The sequence below is a fragment of the Lepisosteus platostomus genome, chromosome 13 (assembly GCF_059453375.1).
Source record: "Lepisosteus platostomus isolate fLepPlt1 chromosome 13, fLepPlt1.hap1, whole genome shotgun sequence".
NCBI classification, from domain to species: domain Eukaryota; kingdom Metazoa; phylum Chordata; class Actinopteri; order Semionotiformes; family Lepisosteidae; genus Lepisosteus; species Lepisosteus platostomus.
In genome coordinates, this window is record NC_142623.1 from 21,228,712 (window position 1) to 21,236,328 (window position 7,617).

Consider the following 7,617-nt stretch of genomic DNA (forward strand, 5'->3'; position numbering starts at 1 on the left):
TTTAAAGAGAAGGCGCGCCCAAATATTTCGGTGCCGTCGTCTCCGCTTTAAAGGTACCCCAGTGCTGGAAGAATTTGACCTCGGAACGTTTGCCCAGCATAGTTATAGTGGACATAAAAACAAGAGTTCGCTGGCATTATATCCTAGAAGACACAGACCGGCGCCAGACCGGTAAATGCCTGATGAACTAGGGATTGGACAGTTTCCAAGTGCTTGTACAATCGATGGAAATGTTCAAATAAATGTGCAAAAGAAATAAACAAAATAATCATTTATTTCTTTATCATATTGGCTAGCTAATGTCCTCTCTTTGCTAGTTAGTGGCTGTGTTTCTGCGTTGGGTAGCAACGGGTGACTGTTCTCAGGCGAAAGATGTAAACAGCTTAATTTTCGTGTTAAATAATTTTTAAAAATTAAAATTCATTCTATACAGCAATCACATATTTGGGTACCGTTTCATAAAACTTTCATGCTTAAAATGTTTAGAGAGAAATGGAAGACTGGTGTGTATTTTTTCTTTAAACTATCAAGACCAGCCATACACAGTACAGTTTATGTACATACAGTAATGTTTATGTTCCTAAATTAATATCGTTTATGACCTTCAGATGCGTTATGCTCCTCTTCTTTTTATGCTCAGCTACTAAAATTTCCTTTTAGTGGTAAAATTCCATATAAATATTCAAAACTAAGCAGATTAAAATGTGCACAGTAAAGACATTAAATGATTAAATCTTTTCACTACCAACCAATGCACCACGAGTGCCCCTGTCTGTCATTTTGGCCAGCCAATCACTTACTGCGGTGCCCTTCGGTGCCCTGCGGGTAGGTTACTGTACCGCGGGTTTTTACCGCTCATTTTGAATGGCTGCATCTGTATACAGTAACAGAAAAAATAATTTCAAACCTGTGGATAATTTTTGGTTTTGGTGTTGGAACAATAACTAGATTAAACTTTGTTTATATAACTTGTAGCATTTATCTGCAAAAGAAAAAAGGAAAGACTAGAATATCAAACAGATATGAAAATCTTTGTGATGTTCATTATAAAACAATTATTCACAATCACCATCTACTTCACTCTTTATTCTCAAAATATCACAAGCAGCACAACTAGAATATTTAGGAGCATGAGATCATTAGGAAGATTATAAACATGAGGAAGCCATTGTTCGGGTAGCTATAAGGCTATTTGATGCAAAGGTCTCATGAAGCCATTTCCTGAAAGAAATCAGAGAATCAATTTAAACAAATGGCTAGAGGTAATTCCTGATCCCCCCACGACTTTGATTTGTTTTCAGTTTTAAATACACTCTCACATAGTTTTCACTTGTGTCATCTGGTTCATGTTTCAAGTTCACAAGGTTGATTTTTTTCTCAATTCCTTTGAAGTTTTGAAAAAAGTTTTAAAAGGTCCATTGTACTGTAGTATTTTCTGTTCAAAGTCTAAAACAGTTAAGTATAAGAAACTTTATTAGAAGGTTTTGAGTTTTGATTTAAAAGTGATCAGCAACGAATAATTTGAGGTGGGGTGTGGGATGATACTGTACTACGTCAGACAGGTACTGAGGTGCCAAGTCACGTAGAGACTTCTAGATGACCCTGAAGTTGAAGTTAATACAAAACATGATAGCAGTAATATGATCACTTGCACAAGATCTAGTCAGGATTCTGGTTGCTGAATTATGGACATACTGATGTTGGGCATTACAGTAATCAATTTGAGAGAAGATGAAAGTGTTGATCAGTTTCTTAGCTATGGTTAGTGACAACATAGGATGTAATCTCTATGGAATGTCAGGCAAATTTGAGATGAGGCCAGTAATGTGGTGGGGCAATTTAACTTTAGTAGTCTGTTTATGGTTGAGAACATGTGTCTAGGATTGCTGAGGGACAAATCGCTGGATCTAGATGACTCCATTGCATTTTTGTATTTAGTCAAGTACTCCTTCCAAAACTGAAAATGTATGTTTAGGTCAGAAACATGTCACCTACATTCTAGTTTTGTAATATTTTACTTTTCTGATTTCCTGCAGAATCAAATGTTTTTTTATTATGTTATCTCTCAAATTAGAATTTTAGAATAATTGTCTAGTTTCATGATTATTCTTTTCAGTCCATGATTCTCACAAAAACTTACGTCATTTAAACGTTTGCTGCACTTCCTTTGGTACCCTGTAAATTAAAAAAATTGTATCATTAATTAGTGGAGGTATAGCTCTACTATGCATTTTTTTAATTTTTCTTCTGTATCATATATTGATTGTTTAATAGTAAACTTAGAAAATTGCCGCTGTCTTTATGAAACTAATAAGAAAATATACAGTATTTTCACTCTTAGTGGGTTAGGCTTCAGAGTAACCTAAGTATGACTGTATCAGAGGACAGTGTACAGTATGTCCTTTGTCTTTCCCATATTACTGCAAGTAGAAAGTTACATTTATTAGCATTCAGCTTATTGTCATATTGTGATGGGAACCTAAATATTTCATGTCCAGAAATGAAGATGAAGACAAACTACATCAAAGATTCAGCCATTCAGCTTTTCTCTCATTACACTATAGAGGATACCTGCCTATGCTTCAGCAATGTAAAGCAAAGATACAGTAGTACACAGATTCACAACTGAGAAGGGGAAATAATGACACCCTAATATAATGTTTGTTCAGAATGTTTATTAACTGTATAGGTATAAAGGCATTTTACCTTAACCTGTGTGGCTACTAATAAGATGGATTTTGTCAGGAATGATAATGCTTTAGCTGAGGCAAAACTAGCTTGGTTCCCAACATCCCTCCTGAACATCAGTTTAATTACCTATAAAGAGAATGGATCTCAATTTGAATGTGTGTAATTACCAAACTACAAAAAGTGGAAGAAAGGGTGGTTGCACAGGGTTAGCATTGCTAACTTGCAGTGCTGGGTCCCTAGGTTGAATTCTGGACCTACTGTAGGCTACTTTCTACATGGAGTTTGTACGTTCTCCATTTGTTCACTTTGGGATTCTCCTGGGTGCTGTGTTTCCCTCCAAAAGACCAAAACCATACTGGTAGGTTAATTTGTTTCTGGGAGAAATGGCCTTGGTGTGAGTATACGCATGTCTGTTTGTGTCTGTATCTACCCTAAGATGGCCAGTGTGTTTCCCACCTTGTGCCTGTTGCTTGCCAGGATAGTATTTGACTCCCCTGTGACACTGAATGGATTAGAAAATGAATGAATTGAAGGGAGTGGAAACCTAACCACACATTAAGAGCTTGTGGTTTAATTTTGGGAAGCTCTGCACTGTTGAAGGAACCTTACAGTTCCCTAGAACTGTGTTCCATGGGGAATCAATCACCATACTGTAGATGTCTTTAAAGTGTATTATTGTACAGTTTATAAACAGGAGCAGTGTACAAGACTTTAGCCTTGTTTAGTCATATCCTGTTTTTCTCACTTGAGGTGCAAAGTCAACCCTCATGATACTGATCAAAGTAGTTAATGAATAACAAAGAAGTGATAGCTGAAGCATTTGCAACTCCCCATGCTTTAGTGAGACCACTAAGTCAATTTATCAGGGAATAATAAGATGTATCAGGTAATGGTTCTTGTAGTTATGTCTTTCATTTTACTAAAAATATTTATCATTACCTCCTACATTTATTAATGTAAGATAAGATCACTTTATTAGCCCTATACAATTTCTTGCATTAGGAATTTGTCTTTTTGCATACCCCAGCTTGCTCTCCATGAGACACACAAACAGGGAGAGAAAAGCTTGCGGTCAGAGCACAGGGTTAGCCATTATACAGCATCCCTGGAGCAGTTGGGGTTAAGAGCCTTGCTCAGGGGCCCAACAGAGTAGGATTCCTCTGCCAGCCACTGGATTTGAACTGGCAACCTTCCAACCACAGGCATAGATCCTTAGCCACAGAGCCACCGCTCCACCCTAATATGCGCACAAGAGCCCCACCTTCTTGAATGTGTAATGATTAAACTGTCAAAATTCTCAGGTGGCGCTGATTACTTGAGTAGATTTATTTTAATTTAATTTTTATATTTTTTCTCATAGTGCCTGTCACTGTACCTTCCCTCTCCAGCCAAACTCTGTCACACCTTTGCACAGGATGACAATATGTGTTTACATAAGATGCAATGGTGTGAAAATGTTACATTTTTTATTTATAATAATTTACATGCAGGGCAGGTAGTCTTCTACAGGTGACTTACAATGTTTTTTGAGAACAGAGCAGTAAACAGAAGATTATTAATTGGAAAAGTTGTATTATGAATAAACTACATTTTTAAAATATAGCCTGTTATACATCACAAATCATTTAGAGAAATTAACTCCTCCCTGTTAATATATGTATTTTTATGGTAAGGAGGTGTGTATAGTTCTACCAAACATGATTAGTTAATGTAATCTGGCTTTGAAAGTGCACTGTAGTAAAGAGGTCTCATTGCCAGAACATTGAACATCTGTGATCATGGGTGAATATGGCACTTGTACAAAAAGTGTTTTGCCCTTGGCTGACTGAAGTGTTCCACAGCCCAGCTCTCTACACACCACTTCTGCATCTTGATCGTCCCACCCAACATCACTCACTGCCCACTGATTGATCTCCACTCTGCCTTCACAGTCATGGCTCCCATTTACCAGTCTGACACTCAGACCTTAAGTCAAAGAACAAAATATATTGTAGTAATCTAGTCATTTACATCTAGATCTGGTATAGCAGATCTACATCATTTAGTATTACAGTGAATAAAAGTACATTAAAAATCTACAAATCATAAATTTCTGCTACAGTACCATGCAAGGTGGAATCACTAGGTAAGAGCAAAGGAATCTTGTTTATGACTATGGACAAGGAAGAAGAAAAAAAAGTCTTAAAAAATATTTCACATTCATACACTCCCAATATGGCAGTCAAAATGCAGGTACTCTCCATAATAATGTAAGTTATAATATTTAAATATATTTTCAAATAGTAATACCTAAATGTATTAGGAAAATAATTAGATTTGTACTTAATGTACAATTTTGCTTCCCGTAGTGCACTATAAGCACATAATATAGACTGATCAGTAAAATATGGTGACCCTATGAAAAGCTATAGTATCCTGTTGAGTCATGAGTAACAGAGACCACAACCAGTTCTGACAGGAATACAAATGTAACCCCAAACTCTGTTCTAGAATTTGCACCTCAGAAGTAACAATGATTTATTTGTCAAGTCAATTAACTCTCTTAACTACAGTTTATTAACTACAGAGTCAACGAAAGTGATATTTGTCTACATTATTTTAAATGTATTGTGAACACCTCTCTTTTCATGTTTTGTATCCTAATAATATTTTTATAACTAATAATTGCTTACACTCATATAGTGCTTTTCTGGACACTCCACTCAAAGCCCTTTACAGGTAAAGGGGACTCCCCTCCACCACCACCAATGTGCAGCATCCACCTGGATGATGCGACGGCAGCCATAGTGTCCCAGAACGCTCACCACACATTAGCTATCAGTGGGGAGGAGACCAGAGTAATGAAGCCAGTTAATAAATGGGGATTATTAGGAGACCATGATTGGTAAGGGCCAATGGGAAATAAGGGTTACACCCCTACTCTTTTTGAGAAACACCCTGGGATTTTTAATGACCACAGAGAGTCAGGACCTCGGTTTTACGTCTCATCCGAAGGACGGCGCCTGTTTATAGTACAGTGTCTCCATCACTATACTGGGGCATTAGGACCAACATAAAACACAGGGTGAGCGCCCCCTGCTGTCCCCACTAACACCTCTTCCAGCAGCAACTTTAGTTTTTCCCAGTAGGTTTCCCATCCAGGTACTGACCAGACTCACCTGCTTAGCTTCAGTGTGCTACCAGTTGTGAGTTGCAGGGTGATATGGCTCCTAAGCCAATGTGTATGGTAATACTGTATATATTACCATGGAGAATTCTGAAGCTAGTAAAATTCCTGGCCAGATAAATAATAGTAAATATCAAATAAACTAAAAGAGGGAAAATATTATGCATTTGTTGGATTTCATGTTCTGAAAATAGCTGCATATTTATATTTCCCCTTTTACACATTTTATCAGAGCGGTCTCAAGCTTGACAAAGAAGGAACCTGTCAAAAGGAAATTAATGCGACTCTTAGGTCCTGGGTTTGATTCTACCTGGAACACCTGTAAAGTGTATGTAGATTCTCCATGTGTGAACATGGGCTTTCTCCAAGTGCTCCACTTTCCAAAGACTTTTGGGGTAGTTTATTTGTTGTGTCTAAATTGTCCATGTCTGCATGTGTTCTATGACAGGCACTATGTCCTGGTTGCTTATGCCTCTGCCTTCTGGATAGTATCCTTGATCCTTGCCAAGAATAATGGGCTTTTTCATGGATAATTGGGGTTTTGAGCACATTTATATCCAACAATTACACTGCACAAAAACTATGAAGTAAAGAAACAGTAGTTAGAATTAGAAAAGAAGCACCTTCAAAAGTGAAGACAAGGAGGAGTGATGGATGCAAAGCACATTGGGATACATGAATATTTCTACTTAATCAAGTGGAAAGTAAAGAGTTAATTTTCTCTATTTTGGCTACATCACTAAGCCATTGTAGTGTTAAGGAAAGTATAAATGTAAGTAGCAAAGGAACAAGTTAAGGTTTATTCCATGCTGAAAAGAAAAAAAAGAAACAAAGTTTTGGCTTTGGAGCCTTTTTGTCAAATGTGTCAAATGTATATAATGTATATAAATGTAAGTACTTGATTTGCATAGGACATGTAATAAATGCAGAAATTATGTGATCGATCATAAAATACTAAAATAGGAAGCAAAACCTTAACAATTATTGAAGCAATTAAAGAAATTAAAGAAAAACTGGGGCACACAATACATTGTCGATAGAACAAACATATTTTAATAATTAAATTATCACTTATTATTAAAATTATATCATTGCCATTTACCAAAAATTCAGTATTAAAATATGAATTAGTAGTTTAGCCCAAAATTAATTTCATTTAAATTGTAATGTACAGTTTTTACATGCCCTAAAATAAAAATGTGAAAATATTTATATTCTAGATTTAGAAATATTTAGAATTTTCTAAATATTAAATCAATACACTTTTAGTAAATTACAGACATAATTATACAGAAAAATACAATGATACACTGCATCTTACCAGCACCTGTCCCATTAGGAAGGCGTTCTGTCCTATTGCAGACAGCAAGAAGGAATCTGCCAATGATAGCTATTGCATACCAAAAGAAAGAAAACTTTTTTTTAAATGTAGCCAATATATGCTTATTACAGTATATTTTTATAAGATGTATTTATATATTGCTTATGTATTTTAATGATATTATGAAGCATAACTCATTTTGGAACCAACTTGGAATTCCACAATCTGTTTTAGCAAACCTTAGTTACATTTAATACATTAGAATCCCATTTAATTCATACCTAGAATTGTTTACAGTGTGTGTTATTTACTTTTCTTCACAAATTGTAAATAATAAAAAATGTTACTTATTCTGAAATTGCTAGTTAATACTCTTAGTAGAATGGCCATTACTGTATACACCTGTTATGTATTTTATATAATAATATTCTTGTTTTTA

At 35.7% G+C, this 7,617-nt stretch overlaps 1 long non-coding RNA gene across 1 annotated transcript; it reads right to left on the bottom strand.

Moving 5' to 3' along the window:
* Positions 1–1,067: 1,067 nt before the first annotated feature.
* LOC148650217 (uncharacterized) lies at positions 1,068–7,247 on the bottom strand. The gene is made up of 4 exons (XR_015926240.1): positions 7,179–7,247; positions 4,589–4,656; positions 2,141–2,175; positions 1,068–1,221 (listed from the first exon to the last, which is right to left on the bottom strand). It is a non-coding gene; the product is annotated as an uncharacterized LOC148650217 (long non-coding RNA).
* Between the last annotated feature and the right edge of the window lie 370 nt (positions 7,248–7,617).